The sequence below is a fragment of the Equus quagga genome, chromosome 7 (assembly GCF_021613505.1).
Source record: "Equus quagga isolate Etosha38 chromosome 7, UCLA_HA_Equagga_1.0, whole genome shotgun sequence".
Taxonomy (NCBI): Eukaryota; Metazoa; Chordata; class Mammalia; order Perissodactyla; family Equidae; genus Equus; species Equus quagga.
Genome location: NC_060273.1, coordinates 122,928,848 through 122,948,816, shown reverse-complemented (window position 1 = coordinate 122,948,816; position 19,969 = coordinate 122,928,848).

Below are 19,969 nucleotides of genomic sequence, written 5' to 3'. Positions count from 1 at the left end.
TGAGCAAACATATAATTTCTCTGTGCCTCAGTTTATTAATCTGTAAAACAAAGAACATAGTAGTACCCACCTTATAGGGTTGCTGTGAGGATTGAAGAGGTTAACATAGGAAAAGCATTTAGAACTGATACTGGCCCTAATATAGGTTTCCCTACATTAAACTGAGCATGTATAGGGTTAAAACCAAGGTACTCATTCCCTGCTTACTCCCTGCCTTCCTGGCTCCAGAATCAACTGTCTGCCATGGAGACAGACATTGCCAAGGACAAGCACCTGGACTATCTCCTCCCGCAAAGAGATACGGGCTGGTGGGAAAGCTGCTGACCAGCAAGGTCATGGGCTCCCTCCTCTCTACAAGTGTCTCAAGGCCAAAGACAGGCTGGTGGGAAAGCTCCGACCAGCAAGGCCATATGCTCCCCCTCCCCTACCTAAATCCCCAAATAAAAACCCTTCCTTTTAGCTTTTCGGGGAGTTTGGGACTTCAGCATTAGCTTGCCCTTTCTCCTTGCTCAGCACTGTGCAATAATAAAGTCCTGCTTTCTTCCACTAAGTCGGGTGTCAGAGATTGGTTTGCTGTGCAACGGGTAAGGAGGGAACTCACTTCAGGTTGGATATTAGAACCATCCCTAGCCCATAACGTAGAGGTGATCCTGGCATTTGTCTACAACGGTCCTCCCTGTGTATGCATGACAGTGCAATAATTATCAAAATTTGGCCAACTTTTTTCAATTCTAAGCCACATGTCTTAATCCCTTCACCAGACTGTTCCAAAACACAAGCCAAATGGCATGGCTTTTTATCCATAAATGATTCGGTACGTAAGTATATATCTCTAGCGCGTCAAATCTCTTTCTCTTCCTCCCACCTTCTCTCTCTCCCCAACAATAGTATGATTAAAATTAACAATAATAAGACCTTAATAACATGCAATGTCAAGTCAGAATTCTAGCTATGCATAATTTTTCAGAACCTTTTTTTTACACATAGTCTGCACATTTGGTTGACGTGACTCTTAAGTCTCCTTTAATAACAGTAGATGAAAATTCGGCCTCATGGCATTTAAATGGTTGTAGAGTGCTTCAAATTTAAAATAAATGCTTCAAAAATTAACAAAAAATTTTTCCAGAATGTATCCTGTGCATCAGTGTAGGTTTTCTCAGTGTCAATGTTAAAACTTCTGCCTGTGCTACAGCTGCAGAGTGGCAATCGTTCTGAACCATCCCTCACCGAGCTCTTGTTAAGCAGGTTACGTTCAGCAAAAATACTACAAACACGTGGGAAATCTAACTAAAAACCTATTTTATTTTTTAAAAATTGCTGGTTTTAGAACTGTAGAATATTTTATTAAACTCAAGGAAAATTAGTTAAAACATGAGGATAGAAAATCCTTGTTTAATGCATTTATTGCCTTTGTGAATCTTTTGTTTTTAAATATGGTTTCCACTTTACATCCAGCATGATGAACCACTGTCTAGATTTTGAATGTACCACATCAAATTCCTTAAACTGGCTAGTCACTCAACAAATAGCTTATCAGAGAGTTTGGTAATGAAACAGTCATGGTAATACAGATGAGGTGATTCTGGACAGTTCTGCGGCTGGTTTTCAAACAGTAAACCTGAAAATATTTAGCCTGACATTTCTTTTAATATACCAGAAGGAAAGTTGTAACACTGAAGTCCAGGTTCTTTGATGATTTCTCAATTTTATGAAATAAAATAGAATATCTAAATACCCAAAGATGTAATAAAACACCCAGAAATTTTACAGATATGTCAACATAATTTTAAAAGCAGAATTTAAAAAAAACTTAGAAAACAATCTCTAAAATATATATTTAAAGTGAACATGAAAATGCCAATTTTTACTCCACAGTAATATGTTTTTTAATGATCTAACAGTATATCAAAAGTGAAATGGAAAATTGGTCCAGCTATCTAGATAGTCGTTCAATTTAAGCAAAAAAGTTTGGTGGCATGAATTTTCAGATAATTGTGTCTATTCTTCATTTTATTCTGTGTGTGTGTGAGCCGAACCAAAGATGAATTGTATCAGCGAAGATAAAATAACCCTATTTTTATGGCATTGGTTTTTTTCCAGATGGAGGAATGTGTAAGTAGATTGCTTAAAATTCACATTTTTATTCTTTCATTTACTGATATCTGAATCTGAAGCATAAGTTGTTCCAAGTGCAGATGTTCTTATTGCTAAATTCATCTGTGCCAATAAAGTAAAAGGCGTGTATATAAATACAGGCTGTAATCTTTGATTTACCCTGTTTAGTAGTACCATCCATATACTCAAAGATTGGCTTTACAATGGTAATTCAAACATCCAGTACCTGTGTATTCAAATGTATTAACTTAATTATCTTATTTTAACTACATGGTATTCTTCATGGAGATAATATATGATAATGGTCGTAATTTTTCTTATAAAACTTGAAAAATCGTACCACTACACTATTTCAAACAATACAAATCCGAAGAGCAATGGGAACATCCTTTTGCCTTTGGTCCTGTGATCCACTTACTGTTGCCTTTTGTATTGCCCCAACTTACACCCGGCGAGCAATGAGAACAGTACAGCGCCCTGACCTCAGCAGCCAGCCCAGCAGCACTCTTTCTCTCTGCTGAATCCCCGACAATGGCAGTCTCTTCTTCCATAATAGGAAAGCCTATTTCTTTTCTGTTCTCTGCCTAGTCTTGACAGCACCTCTGTGATCACACAAATCAAATGCCTTTCATGGTGATAGTCCGGCCACATGGCGCCCCACAGCTCACCAGTGACTAGACACTCCTTCACAATGCTCGCCTGATCCGTGCAGACTTTACACACATAGGATTTGGTAAGCTCAGTCATTATATTACTAGATATTGGAATAAGAATAATTTATTCTGTCATATTTAATACTTTAAGACTGAAAGTCATTTCTCTAAAACAAGTTATTTGGCAAATCAACTATTTAATAGCTCAGATATGGCAAATGGTATGGTAATAGAATATAAATGGTTTTATGGGTTACTTACTTGGTTTCGTTTTATAGGCAAATCATATATGTACCTCAAAATATTTTCAAACTTCTATAATTAAAAAAGTCCTCCATAAAATAATTTGAATGGTAATTCTAGTTCTTTATGTAAATAAAATTTACGTAAAGCAGATTTAATCCTAGAAACCTTTCACCAGTGCACTCAGCAATAGGCAGGATTGATTTACAGGCATGTTAAAGTGACAGAAGTTCTATAGGGAACTTAGTTCTCTAGGACATCACCTACAAAATCCTACAATCCTCTAAAAATGATAAGCTGCTGCAGGGTTAAATAAGATGAGGAGCATGATTTTCATGAAGATCACAGTGATTCAGCAATTTTCTTTAAAAAAAGTTCATATTCATTTTACAAATAATTTTCTTTATTTTTTTTTAAGGATTGGCACGTGGGCTAACAACTGTTGCCAATCTTTTTTTTTTTTTCCTGCTTTATCTCCCCACCGCCCCCTCCCTCACCCCACCCCCCGCCCCCCGCGTACACAGTTGTATATCTTAGTTGCATATCCTTCTAGTTGTGGGATGTGGGATGCCGTCTCAACGTGGCCTGACAAGCAGTGCCATGTCCAAACCCTGGGCCGCCGCAGCGGAGCGTGCAAACTTAACCACTCAGCCACAGAGCCGGCCCTAATTTTCTTTGTTTTTAATAAAATTAATTCCTACATAAAAAAATAGAGGAAATTCTAATTTGTCATAGCGCATGGAGTTAAATCTCCAAGACAAGTGTTCTAAATATTATTGGTTTTTTTTAAGTATAATGAATAAAATAAACGTTCATGTACCAAGCACTCCAAATTGAAAAACATAATAATTAACATGCAATTAAAGCTCTTCTTATTTTTCATTCAAGACACAAAGGCAGATGAAAGTTGAAATCCTAAGTGTTTTCTTTCTCTCTTTTCTACCCCAGAGGGAACCACTCTCATGAATTTGGTGTCTTTGGTTTTGTACCTTAATGCTAACTCACGTATTATTGAAAGTTTAGCTCAACTATTTCATAATATTGTGGCCTTGGGGATCCATTTTGTGTGGCCAAGTGGCCTGCAGGAGCCATGAAGTGACCGTAGCCCCTCCTGCCAGCACATGCCCTAGATAACAGCCTGCAGAGTCACAACTAAATGTAAGTTTCTCACATGACTCCCAACCTTACGTGCACCTTATATAAAACCCCACAAAGTTTAACCAAACATCACTCCTTTTGGTTTGATGACCAATATGGCTTTAACGGAGGAACCTCAAAGCACTCGCCCTGTGGCCCTTAATAAAGGTGTGTGCCCCAAGTCCTGCTTGCCTTGCTCCCTCTGTCTACACTCTGCCTTAACCTCCTTGTGTACCTCCTCCAGGACTTGTGAGTAATAAACTTTATTTCACTTTTCCTTGCAATCTGTTTTTGAACCATGACTCACCATCCAACACCCCCGGACTCTACTTAACAAATGGTATGTATGTTTAAAGTCACAACAGCTAGGTATATAAACAGTATTTTTTTGACATAAGTTCCATAAATGATTTAATTCTGTATGTGAGATTGTCAAGCATGCTCTATATATTCAACAGTATGATTTCAAGATTGTAAGTGTTGATAAGCTCACACAAGCCCTTATTTCTTTCCCTAATACTAACAAACAGGCTTTTCCTGTTTTGTGCCATTATATCAAAACTGTGATGAATACCTCTGGGTGGATCTTCGTGTGCTCATGTGCAAGAATTTTTTTACTGCTGAAGTGGAATTTGGCGTTCCTGGGTTAGTCATATTTTTACCATCCAACGATCACTATTCTTTGACTACTCAGAACCCTATCCTCGACTTTAGAAGTGTTATCTCACCTCTCCTGCAGGTTTTGATGAAACAACATCTAGTAAGAAGCTTGTTAAAGGATCAATTGAGGAGCTGGCCCTGTGGCCAAGTGGTTAAGTTTGCACACTCCAGCTTTAACAGCGCAGGGTTTTGCCAGTTCGGATCCTGGGCGTGGACATTGCACCACTCATCATGCCACGCTGAGGTGGCATCCCACATGCCACAACTAGAAGGACCTACAACTAGCATATACAACTATGTACCGGGGGGCTTTTGGGAGAAGGAAACAAAAAGATTGGCAACAGATGTTAGCTCAGGTGCCAATCTTTAAAAAGAAAAGATAAACTGAGGCATATTAAAATTTTTAAGAGTTTATTTGAGCAAAAGATTATTTGAATCAGGCAATACCAAACCTGAGTGACTGAGAAAAGGCAGAAACAAAGCAAGGAAATTATTGATTGGCTACGGCTTAAAGCCTAGTTGGCTGTTTGTGATTGGTTGGCCTGAGGGTTCAATTCCATAACCTTGAGGCATTTACAGGCTTAGATTTTGTTTTGCTTACCGAGGCCACCACCGCATTACAGGCACCTCAGTCTAGTGGCTCCTTCTTTAACTAATTGAACAAGCATAATCACAGACATAGTGTCTGAGAGAAAAAGAACAACAAAAAATTCAAGAAGCTATTTATGGAGGTCAAAATGTACTATTAAAATATATTTTTCTTCTCTGATTATTACCCTTTGAAGGAATATGAAATTTGTTTTCGGTAAAATATTAAATGTGCTCAAATGTGAGTTGCTGTTACATCCTTGGGAAACTAGAATAAGACCTGAAGATTGCTGTGATTTCCTAAGCTTTGATCATAGTGCTACCTATCCAACATGGGATGATCGGTGTGGAAATAGGGGAAATGTTTCCATATTCACTCTTGGCATGCTGTCAAGGATATGATTTACTCAAATCTGGAAAGGATTATCTGCTTCTATGGAGAAAAAAAAGTACTATGGACATGCAGTTAACAGATCTGGCACCTAGTGCCTAATCCAAATGTCACACTGGACAATCACTTAACCTCTGAAACCTCAAATTCTCACCCTTAGAATTGCAACAATGTTTACTTTGCTTTTGTCACTGGGTTGTATAGAAGTCATTATCGAGCAAGATAATGGATATGAATGGGCTTTTAAAATTGACAAGATTATGTAAATGTTTGGAGTGATTATTCAGTACTTCCAAACAAATTCATTGAGTAATGAGACCAATGAGCATACGACTTTGGTGACAGTGAGTATAGTCTTTGAGACTCTAATACTAAATGTATTACCTCCTCCTGCTATGAAAAGCATATGTACACACACACACACACACACACACACACACACCCGCACGCGCCACAGAGACAGACACACAAGAGATCTTCTGATTAATTACCTTGAAGCAGTATATGATGTTCTAAAATATATACTTTGAAACAAATGCTACCAGAAGAGCATCTTTGATAACGTTAATGTCTAAATGGTAGTTCAGTTGATTGTAACACTGTTTCTGGCATTGAATCTGTGTTAATCAACAGCCTAAGTAAATGAACCAAAAAATTGTCTTATGATTGCTGTTAACCTCAGCAAAGACAGAGGCAGCAACAGGCACAATAACAGACTCATGAATGCCAAGGGAATTGGGGCACCGCCATTCTTTGCAGAAGCTGACAGCTGTTGAGTCATCTCTGGTGTAACTGCTATTTGTTTTACTCTATAATTTTGAGCATTGGATTTTGGTGTTAAATTCCAAAGTTAGAATAGAAATTATGTGAGGCTATATAGAGTTATAAATATAATTGCTTGAATCAATCAATTGTTGCTTAGTTTGAATAGTAATTTATCATATAAGGAATCGTTTTATATAAAACTATATATATAGTGTGTATATATATGTATGTATATATATAAAAATTCAGACATTCAAACGTGGTTCAAACTGGGTATCTGTCACACTTAAAGAAGAAAAGTAATACACAGTGATTTCTACACTGCGTGATTCTGTCTCTACTGACTTTCTCTAACTGATATGTCTATGTCTATCAACAGATTCAAATTCAAATTTCTTTTATGGACTACTAATAACTGACTTTATGTGAGGCTTCCAATTTTTGAATTCCCTTTAACTATTCAATGTCTCTATGATTCCTAAATTTATATACTTATGTAAGATAATTCCCAAAAATGCAATGCTGTTATCCTTTACAAATCTAAAAACAATTTTTAGAAAATTTTATTTTTGATATGAACACAGTGACTAAAATAGCTTAAAGAATAGCACTTAAATAAATTTAATTTAAATATTAATGCTATGTTTGAGCTTAGTTGACACCTTCTGTCCCCCAGCAACTATATTTCTTATGTTACCTTTACTCAGAGAGAAGAGGTAGACACATGATAGACATAAAGCGTTTATGGAATGAATCTACTACATAGCAAACACAGTTTGATTAGTTGATGACAATATAAAATGGATATTCACTGTCTAAATATTAAAATAAACTATAATACACTAGAGAAAGTAATCAATATGTAAATAAACATATAAAGAATACTGAATAGACGTTATGAGAGAAGCAGAAATACTGTGAAAGTTGAAATGAGATTAGGTTGCTAAGGTCTTTGGCAGATATGAAATATTTCTATTTTATTCTAGAGTGTCGGTCAAGAAAGACTATCGGAGTTTATGACAATCAACCCTTCTCAAAGATGCATGGATTTTAAAATGAAATAGTTATATGTCATAATGAAAAATGATACTCAAGGTTCATTTTTATGTGAAAAACACAAAGAACAGAACAAAATAATCCAATTTTCATAGATAGTTAGAGATATAGATATAAAGATATATATGTATTTTCATATCTCTGTCTATATATAGACATGCTTGTTTGTATATATGTGTGTGTATGTATAGGTATACACACATATGAACTTAGACATGAATAGAGAACTTTTGAAAATATACACAAAAAATAGCAATGGCTTCTTCCAGAGTAGAACTGAAGAGTCCAGTGTAAAAGGGAGATCTTTTTAACTCTGCAGGTGTTAGTGAGTCATTGGGAGGGATGTGGAGAAATGGGAATTTTATTTGTTGCTGGTGAGAGTAAAAAATAGTAAAGTCCCTTTGGAAGACACTTTGGCAGTTTCTTACAAAGCTAAACACGGTCTTAAGAGATGATCCAACAATCATGATCTCAGATCATAACAAAATTGATATGAAAAATGTCCATACAAAAACTTGCAGGCAGATAGGTACAGAAACTTTATTCATGATCACTAAAAGCTGTAAGCACATAAGATGTACTTCAATAGATGAAAAGATAAAATATGGCACATTAATACTTTGGAATACTAATCAGCAATAAAAAGGGTGAGCTGTTAAAGCATGCAAAAACTTGGAAGAATCATATACGCAAATTGCTAAATGAAAGAAGCCAGAGCAGAAAAGCTACATACTATATGATTGCATTCAGAGAACATTTTAGAAAAGGCAAAAGTATAGAGACAGTAAAAAGATAAATGATTGTAGGGGTTTAGGGGGGCACACCTAAGATTTTGGAGGTGTTGACATTATTCTATCTGATACTGTAAAGGTAGATACACAACATTATGAATTTGTCAAAACCCATAGAATTTTATAGCACAGAGTGAACATTAATACATGCAAATTTTAAAATACATATATGTAGGAGATTGAGGAATCCCATGCTGGAGTGCAGACTGTGACAAAAGAAGCTAATTATGTTGAAATGTGTATGAAATACGATTGGTGCAGTGTGTTCTGTGTGTGTGTAGGGGGGCTAATGGGGATACTCAGCCAAGTAACTTTGGAAGGGAATGGAGTCTGTAAGACCGCAGGCAAAAAAATCTGTACACAAGCATTGTACTCTAGCTGATAAAGTTCTTTACCATGGGGGGACTGATTACAATTCAGAAACGTGTCCTGGAATGAAACAGTTAAGCAAAGGGATGGCAGAGGGTAAAACAGGATTTCTCACTCTTGGAGAGGGATGTTACAATCAAGAGAGAAGCCTAGATAGTTCAGTTTAGTGATGCGTTAGAGTTGAAGGCATCAATATAAATTCATGTTTAACTTAATATAGATACAGATAGATACATAAAGAAATATTTATAGATATGTATATATATATATATATATATATAGGTTAGTATATTCACATAAGTTTCTTTGTTCTTTCAGCCTAGAGGGCCTAGAAAGAAATGACACCATAGTACAATAAGCTAGCACCTTGCTTTCTAACACCATTCTCCAATAAAAGGAACAAAGATTCTTTGCAGAAATGATTGAATCTTGGGCTGGTAAGCGCATACACAAGATAAGTTGGAGCATCCTGTAGTATCAAAAAGTAATGATGTGATAAAAAAAATGATAGGGATATGTCAAAGGAACACATGGGTGAACTGAAAGAGTCCCCGAAGACCAAAGATGGAACGATTACAGATTTGAGCAATCAAATAAGGAAAGTAGAATTGAATTGTAACCTAAAATATAAAATAATTATCTAAGTTCATACTAATATGTAAATAAATGATCGAATAAATAAATGGATGGGGCAAACAGACAAATATTTTGTTTAGAATAATTCCAAATAATTTGTGTAGATACTCTTCTCTTAAGGAATGGGGAGCATAACTCCCCATTCCTTAAGTATGATCTTGCCTAGTGACTTCCTGACAAAATGTATGGTAGGTAAAATTAGAGGAAAAATTAAACCGTATTTGTTCACATGCCGTATACACCTAGAAGTAGATTTTATATTACCTGCAAAAATTAGTAACAGTGATTCTAAATTGCTTTCTTTATTTGGTTTCGTTGGTTATCTTTTATTACCATCAGAGAAATGGTAGTTAAGTTCTAGCAGGAAGACAGAAAATTTAACCAAGAAATAAAATATTTTCAGAAGCAGAGACTGCTACTTAAAATTAATTTCATTGTATTATCAAGCTGTCAACAAAATTTTGTTCCCTTGACATTTCAGCTCAACCCTTCAAAATCATGTGTGGTAAAATTTTCAAGAGGTTTTCTTCATATTTAGATTTTTTTCTCTCAGAGCCTGAGCCCATCTGTTAAATTCTCATGCCACAGATACAAATGGAAGAAAAAGGTACAATTTATGCATATGCATATAAAATATGTATGAGAGAAAAAGAAGGAGATAGCGACAGAGAGAGAGAGAAAGAGAAATATGGATCTATTAGAATAGTGAAAAATTACCAATATCTGGAATGGAAAAAGGCACATGACTGGAAATCTAACAGATAGCAAAACAATAAATAATGGAATATTGTGAATAATTTTGTCATCAAATTCTATAACTTGAATGAAATGGACAATTTCCTTTAAAGTCGGAGTTATTAAAACTGGCACAGGAACAACCAGAACGTTTTTAGAGTGCCAGAAACTGAATTTGTGACTATAATCTTCTCTTAAAGAAACACCAACACCTTTGGCCTTACTGGTAAATTTTCTCAGACATTTAAGGATGAAATATTTTCATTCTTAAACTCTTTCAGAAAATAAAGGAAGAAGTAACTTCCTGAAACTTTTTTTTATGTCAGCATACCATAATGCAAAACCAAATAGGACATATGCACATGCATACATACATCAAACATGTACGCATACATACATACACCTATATATACATACATATAATCATCTTACTAGATGCAGAAAAAGCATTTGACAAAAATAAACATAAATTTCTGATAAAATCTCTTTGTAAACAAAAAATACAGGGACTATTCTCAACATGGTAAAATACGTCTTCAAAAAACTCAGAGCCAACATCATACCAACTGACATGTTATTAAATACTTTTCCCTTAATACTTTTCTAGGAGAAAAATACATGAAAATATAGTCTTAGTTTGAGTCTTTGGTTTGCTTCGAAGAAGCAATGTGGATAGAATTTAAGGGTGTGAACAAGGTAAATGTGTCTGCTCTCACCATTTCTATTCAATGTCAAACAAAAGTGCTAGCTAGTGCAATACAGCAAGAAAAATAAATAAAAGACTATAGATAGGAATAAAAGATATAAAACACTTTTGTTTTCACACATGATCATGTACACAAAAAGTTCTGAGGAATCTACAAAAAAGTGGAACATAAAAAGGAAATTTAGCATGATACACAAACAATATAAAAACCAATTTTATTTCTATATGTTATCAACAAACAATAGGAAATTGAAATTAAAACAATACATTACAATAGCATTATAAACTTTAAGGATAAATATACCAAATATATATGGAAAGATACAGAGATACAGATATATATCTGGTATTGGTTCTGTTTCTCTGGAGAATCTGACTAATACATCAAGTTCTTTTTCTACAATTGATGAGAGATAAATAAAACTTATCAATGTGATGATCTACAGTGATAAAAATCCAACCTTCAAAGTAACTATTATCAGATAACCAAACGATAATTATTCCTATTAGTTACCAGAGAGGATCACATTGAAACAAATCTATCTGAAGAGAAAATGTAGAGCTGAGCAACGTCTCCAGTACTGCATAACTCCATTACTCACTCATTTTCCCTTAATAAATATTCCACTTTAAGACCGCAATCAAATATTGCTTGCAATTTTCATTCAATTATCATTTTATCTCATCATTTAAAATACTTCTATTTGCACTTATAGAGCCAAAGTGCTTATAATAAAATGAAGATGGCACTACCCCTTGAATGAAATAACATGTAGGGATTAAAGGGAGAAAAAAATTATTGTGCATTTACTGTATAAATATATGTTTTTCCCATATGCTTGTGACTCTGGATATACAAGTCAGGAAATAAATTGCTTCTCTCTACAGAACTGAGAAAATGATGAATGCTACTTAAGTTCAGGACACCGCAGAGTGCATACTAATCTCTATATAAAATGCCAAATGTAGTTATTAGTTATTTCTAGTCATATTCTCTTTAATCAAATTATATGCATTCTTAGGTTTTGTATTTCCAGTTTTTAAAATGATGAAACAATGATACATCCTTTTAACAAAGTTAGCTAGTGTGTAGCAAGCACATTATGCAATAGTCCAAGAATTGGTGGTGGAAATCCTGAATTCATTTTCAAATTGTTTACAGTCTACTTGGATAATAAGAGCATTTTAGAAATCTGTTAGATCTCAGGTATAAAGTTTAAGCTTCTTTGTGGAATGTGGTATGGCATTTTGTCTTTTTTTCCATTTATATTTGGAAAAAATAAAGGTGTGACTTGGTATAGTCAACGGTATCTTCCCTGTGATATTTCAGTTGTTATTTTGATCTAAATGCTATTCTAACTAACGTATCTCCCTTTAACTTTACTGAAATTACTAAAGCAAAATTTTTATACTTGAAAAGGCATAAGGAATAAGAGAACATGATGACCCTGCAAAAGTTGTCTCAGTATAGTATTATTTTTATCTAAATACTTTACAATAAGACTCTAACACAATATAGGTTGTATGGTAGAGTCTTACAAATAAATACTGTGAAAGAGGATATTTCCATATATCCTGATATGTGACCGCAATTGGTTGAAAGACAAAGCCTTTTGAATTGATAAAATAAACTCTTGGAGGTAAACAATTATGTTTCCTAATATCCAAATGGTATATAACAGGTGGTGTTTCTGATTAACAGGTTAAGAGCATGGGAAGAACAGCAGGTGGGTAATGAGATGTGTTCTGAACCAGAAATATCTTACATTCTTTAATAATAAATCCACTTTGCAGACAGTCTAGAACACTTAAGGAAAGCCACTTGAAATTTTTAAAATGTGACAGCATTTGTCAACTTTGAATTAGTACACATATTACTGCTTTATTCACTAGTATGTTTGTGCTTAAATGAATCTTTTAAATACTTGTGAATTAAATCTTAGGTTATTTATTCTCTTCTTATTTATCTATTTTTTTCTTCCTTATTAATTTGCACTCATGAATAATATCCTCCTCAACAATGTAATAAATAGTCTCCTAAGAGTTAATTCTTCCAACTTTTCAATAATTTGTGTGGTCGTTTCTTGTGTCTCTCACTGTCTCTCAATATTGGTTTGGAAAGATAGCTCCAAAGACAGGCGTTTTGCTCTCATTAGCATTTTTAAGTAATCAGAATAAACTTAATCCTGTCTTATCACTTGCACAGTTAATGTTGAAATTGGTCCAATTCCAATTTTCCACTTCATGGTCTTCTAGGAGAAAAATACATGAAAATATAGTCTTAGTTTGAGTCTTTGGTTTGCTTCGAAGAAACAATGTGGATAGAATTTAAGAGTTAAACATAGATTTTTAGTTCTCCAGCCCATCATTCAAATCAAGGAAAAGATCACTTGAATTCCCCAATTTTAAAATATGTACTCTATTATCCAAAATTTCTGGATAACCTGTGCCACTTGTCAGTTCCATAGATGGGCTTTTATTGCCACCCCAAACCAAAGCACTTCCTAAAATAAGTACACAGAATTAGGAGCATTCTCTCAATCTATCCTACATCTCTCTAATGTAGGCTCAGTCTTGGGACAGAAATTCCTCCAATTAGTCTTCTTCTTTGTGATAAAGGCATACCTAAAATGGATGATGCGATAATACGTGTTGACACAGTAGAACCTACAAACATCTTAGCAAAAAATAGTAAATTTCATCAGGTGGCAGAGATCAGGCTCCCGGAGAATTTTTGGAGGGACAAAGTGGTCTTCTTGACTGATACAGAGAGATGACCTACATGATGTGATAGCACTCACTTGTGTTTTGATAAAACGTGATGAGAGGGGAAAAGGAGAAAAGGGAGTTGGAACAGAAGGCAAGAACATCTTAAAAACAAACATTCCCTTTTTCCAGATTTTGCCCCACCCATAGTTACATTGCCATACCTGAGGATGTTTTAAGACTATATTTCTAGCCTTTTAAAAAATTTTCTTACGAAAATTACATTAGAAAGGGGCCAGATGGGGAAGATTTGATGCAAACGTGAATTCTAAAGATTTTCCTCTCTCAATTATAAATCACCTTTGAATATCTATTATTTTGGATTGTTCATGCCAAAGTTGGGAAGAGGCTGCATGAGAAGGAATACCATAAGTTGTGTGAATGTCCTGCCTTTCAAAGGGCATCCACTAAGATACCTTTCATGCTGGATGGATTACTTTTAACATTTGTCTGATGAAGCTTAGACTCTCAATTTAATGTCACTTAGATTAAGTGTGTATTTAAGCTGTTTTTCTATAAACCTTCAAGATGTGAAAAAGAAAACAATAATAATTATTTTAATAATAATGCTATATGCCACTAAAGTGTTATTGTCACTTTTTTATCATTTTCTGATAATGCTTTTAAAAAGGTATAGTCACATACAAATCACGTGTTGATCTTTAGAAAAATGGGCACTGATTTTATGAATCTTTTTGACTGCTAAGAGGAATTCTGCTCATATTTTGATGAGTTATGACCCTCCAGCCCATGAGTGTCAGATAGCTATGAAGTAATCTAATATAAAAGGTACAAGAAATCAATCTCAGTAGTTTAGTGAGGAAAATAGAAAAACATAATGCACAAAACAGGCTGAAGAAATTTGATTTGGGCTTATTTCTGTCTTCAACCATCCCATTGTGATCATTGATCATGATTTAATTAATAAAATCAATTAGCATAAAAAGATTATACCTGGAAAGTCTTTTCTTTCTTTTCCTGTCTGTCTTTGTCCCTATTCCTCTTATCTTAGTTGGTTGAATTCTGTGTTTGTGGGATTAGAAATAAAAAAGCTTAAGCCTTCTATGTTTTGTGTTCACCTTTTTTAAAGTTCATATCAAAGCCTTAACAAGAACAACAAAATTTATGGTTGTTGCCTAAACAGAAATGGAACTGAGTATTGCAGACTGTAATGAAAAGTATTTATTGACAAGACCAGCTTGAGCATTTTAGTTGTGATTTACAAATCATTGACTTCTCTATTACAGTCATCCCCTGGGAAAAGCAGTTTCTAATACAAAGGTACCTCCTAGCCAAGCTCCAATCTGTGAGAGCTGCAGTGGTTGCCCTATGACTGCAGGGTTTGAACACCCGCTTAATAAACATTTGCGTTCCACCTTGAACTTTCTCAACAGAATTAGTTCCAACTGGGAAAGGAACAAGAAGATACAACATATAAAGGGAAGGAAGAATTTAAACATCTTTTACCAAAACATTTTGCCAATATAAACTATTCTGGTATTCAAACAGGAAAGCTTCTCAGCTTAATGTCGTAACCAGATTAGGTTGTTTGTGGCCAGTACCACATCCTTCAAGTGGAATTACTAGCTATAATAGTTCATGGGGTGTAAAATAACAAAAACAAAATGATTATGAGCCTTCCATCTAACTTAGTGGTCAGATAATAAAGTTAGTTTTGGGTTGACAACAAACTGTTAAAATTAATTAGCTTCTGTGACTTTCTACAAAAGAAATTTTTTAATGGATTAGTACGTTATAGACAGATAACTAGTTTAACTAATTTCCCCAAATTAATTAAGGATTTAGGTGCTTAGGAAATCATTATCACTAACTTAACTAAAAGCAAACAGTTATAAAAACAACACGTATAAAATACCAGGGGTTTTACATATATCCTTCATTTAAATGTCACAGTCTTCTCTGTCAGGCAGTTCTATATCTCCAGTTTACCGGTAAGAAAGCGAAGGCTCAAATCTCTTAATTTTTCTTCTGTTACCCAGCTTGTAAGAGATGGAAACACATACAGTTTCCACTATGTCACAGAAAAAACAATTTCTCATCTCTTACATACAGTTTATTTAAAAATATTTAAATGAATTGGATGTTCATAGTTCTTAAATACGGCTTACATTCAATCATTCAAATATTATTTTTTCTTGTATTGGTTTCAGGCTTTTTCCTTCTCCCTATTTCATTTTCTCTCTCTGACCACTTGAGCATTTCGGAACTCATTAACCTCCTAGGGAGTTGCTGGGAGAAACAACTAACCAAATCAAAGAAAGTGTCACTTTGCCACTTACTAGAAATTAAAGTGACAAAGAGGCTGATGAGTTCCTTGTGGATCTATTTACTGAAAAATTTCCGGCATTTGATAAGTATTTTTAGGAGAGCATTGTAGCCATTACAGGCATAAAACTAAATACACCATTAAGAACATCAAATTCCCTAAAACATAAAAAAATTTCTGAGGATCCACTTTTAGGGAGTTCTCGATCTCCTAACTCTCATGTGCACAAATGTTATATCGATATATAAAGTGATTCCATATGTCATGTTTGTTTTCTCTTTAAAATGTAGTCTTTTGCTCAATTACTTCAACAAATAGTTATTATTTGTTATGTCGTTTACTATATTTTCGTGTTAGTGATAAACAATAAATAAAATGTGAGTAGCCAAAAAACATTAAATACAATAATATAGTAATTTTCGTTAAAATGTCTTTAAATAAGTAAGGCGCTGAATATAAGAATGTAGAAATTTCTCAAGAAGTAATTCAATGGAAAGAAACAGGAAAGCTTCTTAGCTTAAACCTGGAGACTGAATAACCTGAGAGAATGAGCAAACATACATATTTTGTAGATATAAAAGGGATGAAATGGGCAGGAGAGAGCAATGGGGTAGGTTTCAGGCTTGAGCGACTGGGTGCATGATTGAGCCATGAACACCATGGACATTGAAGGAGAGGGAATGACTTCAAAGGTGACAAATATGATAAACTAAATTTCAAAAAAATATTAATTAACGAAAGCTTATGTAGCACTTACAATGTACTGTGCACTATTTTAATCACTTTATGCTAACCCATTTAACCCTTAAAACAATTCTATTTTTGTAGGTACTACTGTTATCCCCATTTAAAAGGTGAGGAGGTAGAAGGAGAGAGAAGTTCAATAACTTTCTAATGATTACGTGGTGAATTTAGTGTCAAAGCCAGGTTCAATTCTTGGTAGACCAGCTTCAGATTATGAATCTGTAGCCACTAAACCATCTTGCCTTCACTCTGTTGGGTTTGAGGTGTTCATTCACCTGTTCATACATTCAATATGTCTAAGTGCCTTCCATGGGCTAGACATTGTGATAGGCCCTCTAGCGGGATACGTCCAAAAGGTGGTGTCCACAATTCTGTTCCTCATAGTCAGCATCAGTCAACCAGATACCTTCCTAAGCCAATGATTAGACAATGGTCCTGTTATGAATGGAATTGTGCCCTCCTCAAATTCATCTGCTGAAGCCCTAATCCACAAGGTGACTGTATTTGGAGACAGGGCCTTTGGGAGATAATTGGGTTTAGATGAGGTGAGGGTAGGCCCCTCATGATGGGAATAGTCCCTTCATAAGAAGAGACACCAGAGAGCTTGCTCTCTCCCTGTCATGTGAGAGCAAAGTGAGAAGATCTACCAGGCAAGAAGAGAGCCCTCACCAGAAATTGATCATGCTGTCCTCTTGATCTTGGACTTCTTGCCTACAGAATTGTGAGAAATAAATTCCTGTTGTTTAAGGCACCCAGTTGATGGTATATTGTTATGGCAGCCCAAGCTAAGGCAGCCCATTATGGTATCTAGCCTTAGATAACCATATTTCTGTGAAAAGTCTACAAACTTCATTGATTTTTTACCCTCTTCACGCAAATTATAAAACATGTTTTCAGAGTACTGCTTGTGGAGAGACTTTTGTGCCTACTTTGAGTGAATGATTCATGGAAAGTGTAGTTGGAGCACAGAGGCAGCAATCTGGTCCTAGTTGGTATGACTAACGTACCAAACGAATTATAGGAACAGTTTTAGGTTGCTTAGTCATGAATTCTCACTTAATTTTGCTTCACAGAATTTGCTTTCTTCAGTTTGCAACATGGTTGCAAATCAATTGGTTAAATAATTAATTACTTTAGCTCTGTGACTCTTAGATCACACATCAACTATTTCTGAGATGTTGAGGAACTGTACAGAAAAAATCAGAGTTCTGAAGTGTTCTGACTATTCTTCTTAAGATAACGTCCGGCATATTCCAGTGAAGAACACTTTTTTAAAGGATGTCAAAGGAGGTCTATTCTTCCTAGTTCCAGTTATCCAAGACTACTGAGGATTATCAATCATATAATTTGCTGTATTTTAAAAGCTGAACTAATTGCTCTGTGCCAAAGTTAGCGAACTGCCTAAAAAAAAGAAATATACAGACAGAACCAGAGAAATTGGGAAAGATGATTACCTCTGGATACCACAAACATCTCCAATGCCATGTCCTCTGTGTGACAGAGTTAATAACCCCTCCCACTGCAAACTGTGATCCACTGGCTACAGTATGAGAGCAGAGGGTGGATTGGCCTTGCCTCCCCAGTGCTGCTCAAAGTTCCTCATTGCTCAAAGGCAGAAGCTGCTGGATAGAGCCACAAGACAGAGAATCTGTGTGAGAAAATGATCAAGACCTGCCAAAAGAAGAAAAGACAAGAGGTTGAGAGAGTCGGGTCTGGTTCCCACTGTTTCTAGTGATAATCCTGCCCTCTTGATGGCATGAAGTAATAAAATTCCCTTTTTGAAAAATTAACTTAGAATTACGCTTCTGTCACTTGCAAAAGTATTTCTAATATATTGCTACAGCCCTCTTAGTATATATTCTGAGCTATTTCTTCCATTTTACTTCTTCTCGTATGGTATAGATAATTGTCAATAAAGGTTGAACGATTAAACCCATAGTGCACCTACGTCTCCATAAAAGAGTCAAAGATTATCATAATCCTAACTATGTGACCTTGGACAGCTAGCTTAAACTCTCTTCTTTAGAGGAGATAACGTAATCTGCCATTTAGGATTTTGTGAGAATAAATTGAGTGTGTGTGTGTGTGTGTTTAGCCCAGAACAGTGCCTTTGGAATACAATAGAAGCTCAATAAATGTTAATTAGTATTACAAGGATGTTAAATAACAAATTTATACCAAAGTCCTACTTATGAGATCACTAGATGCAAATAACACCATGCTAAACCCTCTATCTGTGGCTTCAACTTTTTTTCCTGCAACCTATAGTAGACAATATATTTCACACGAACTAGCAAGCATATACACAGATATTTATAATAAATCCATTTCATTTAGAAAGATCTGTGAAAATACATGTGATGTATTTTAATATTTCTTTTCTGTTTCTTTTTTTAAATGTTAGTACCATCCCTTGAAATTGGTTTTATGTCCCCTAATGTGTCACAGCCCTCAATTTGAAAAACAGCTCTAAAAGTTCTGTTGCTGTTCAATACTTGGTGTTTATTGCCATAGCTCTTTCGCGATTAAATGATCACTGCTTCACAAAATCAGAGGGTTGTCATCTAACTCCCCTATCAGCCTAATGTCGCTATTGAATTCAAAAGACAAAACCAACAAAGAGCCTAGCTTTTAAAAGCAAGCCCACAATTGCTGACTTCAGATTAGGTTACATTTATGCCACGTCTGAAATCTATACCACTGGGTGTCGGTTTCTCATCACATTTGCAGTTCACAGTTTTGAATAATAAAATAACATTGCTTATCACTGTTGATGTGGAAGACAACTAATGGAAAGAGAATATTACTGGCAAATATATTTCTATCATTATTGCAATAAGCCTGTTCCATTATGTATTTTAATGTGCATTGTCATAATTTTTGTCTTTACAGTGAAATACAATTTCAGCTGTGAAAAAATACTGAAGTCAAACATGGACTATTTTCGAAGGTCAGCTTGTTTAAACCTCAAGTCCTTGTAAATAGAATACTACTGATAAAGGACTGAAGGAATTAAATTGCAACTGCATCTAGCTGACAGGTTCATGAGGCTCTTCATCAATTTCACTTTGGGTTATGGCACCAGAGATGACAGCATGTGACACAAACGTTCTGCCAGAGATTTCATCATATTAATAATGGCATCCCAAGTTTGTTTAAGGAGTCAATAAAAAACAATAAAGGGGGTTTTGGATTTATACAAGCACAAAGAATTATCAGAAGTTTATATAAATAACACATAACGAAAATAAGAAAATTTACTGCTGCGTGAATACTGATGCATTTACCTTGGATGTATGCTCTATATTGATAAATTTGTCATTAATT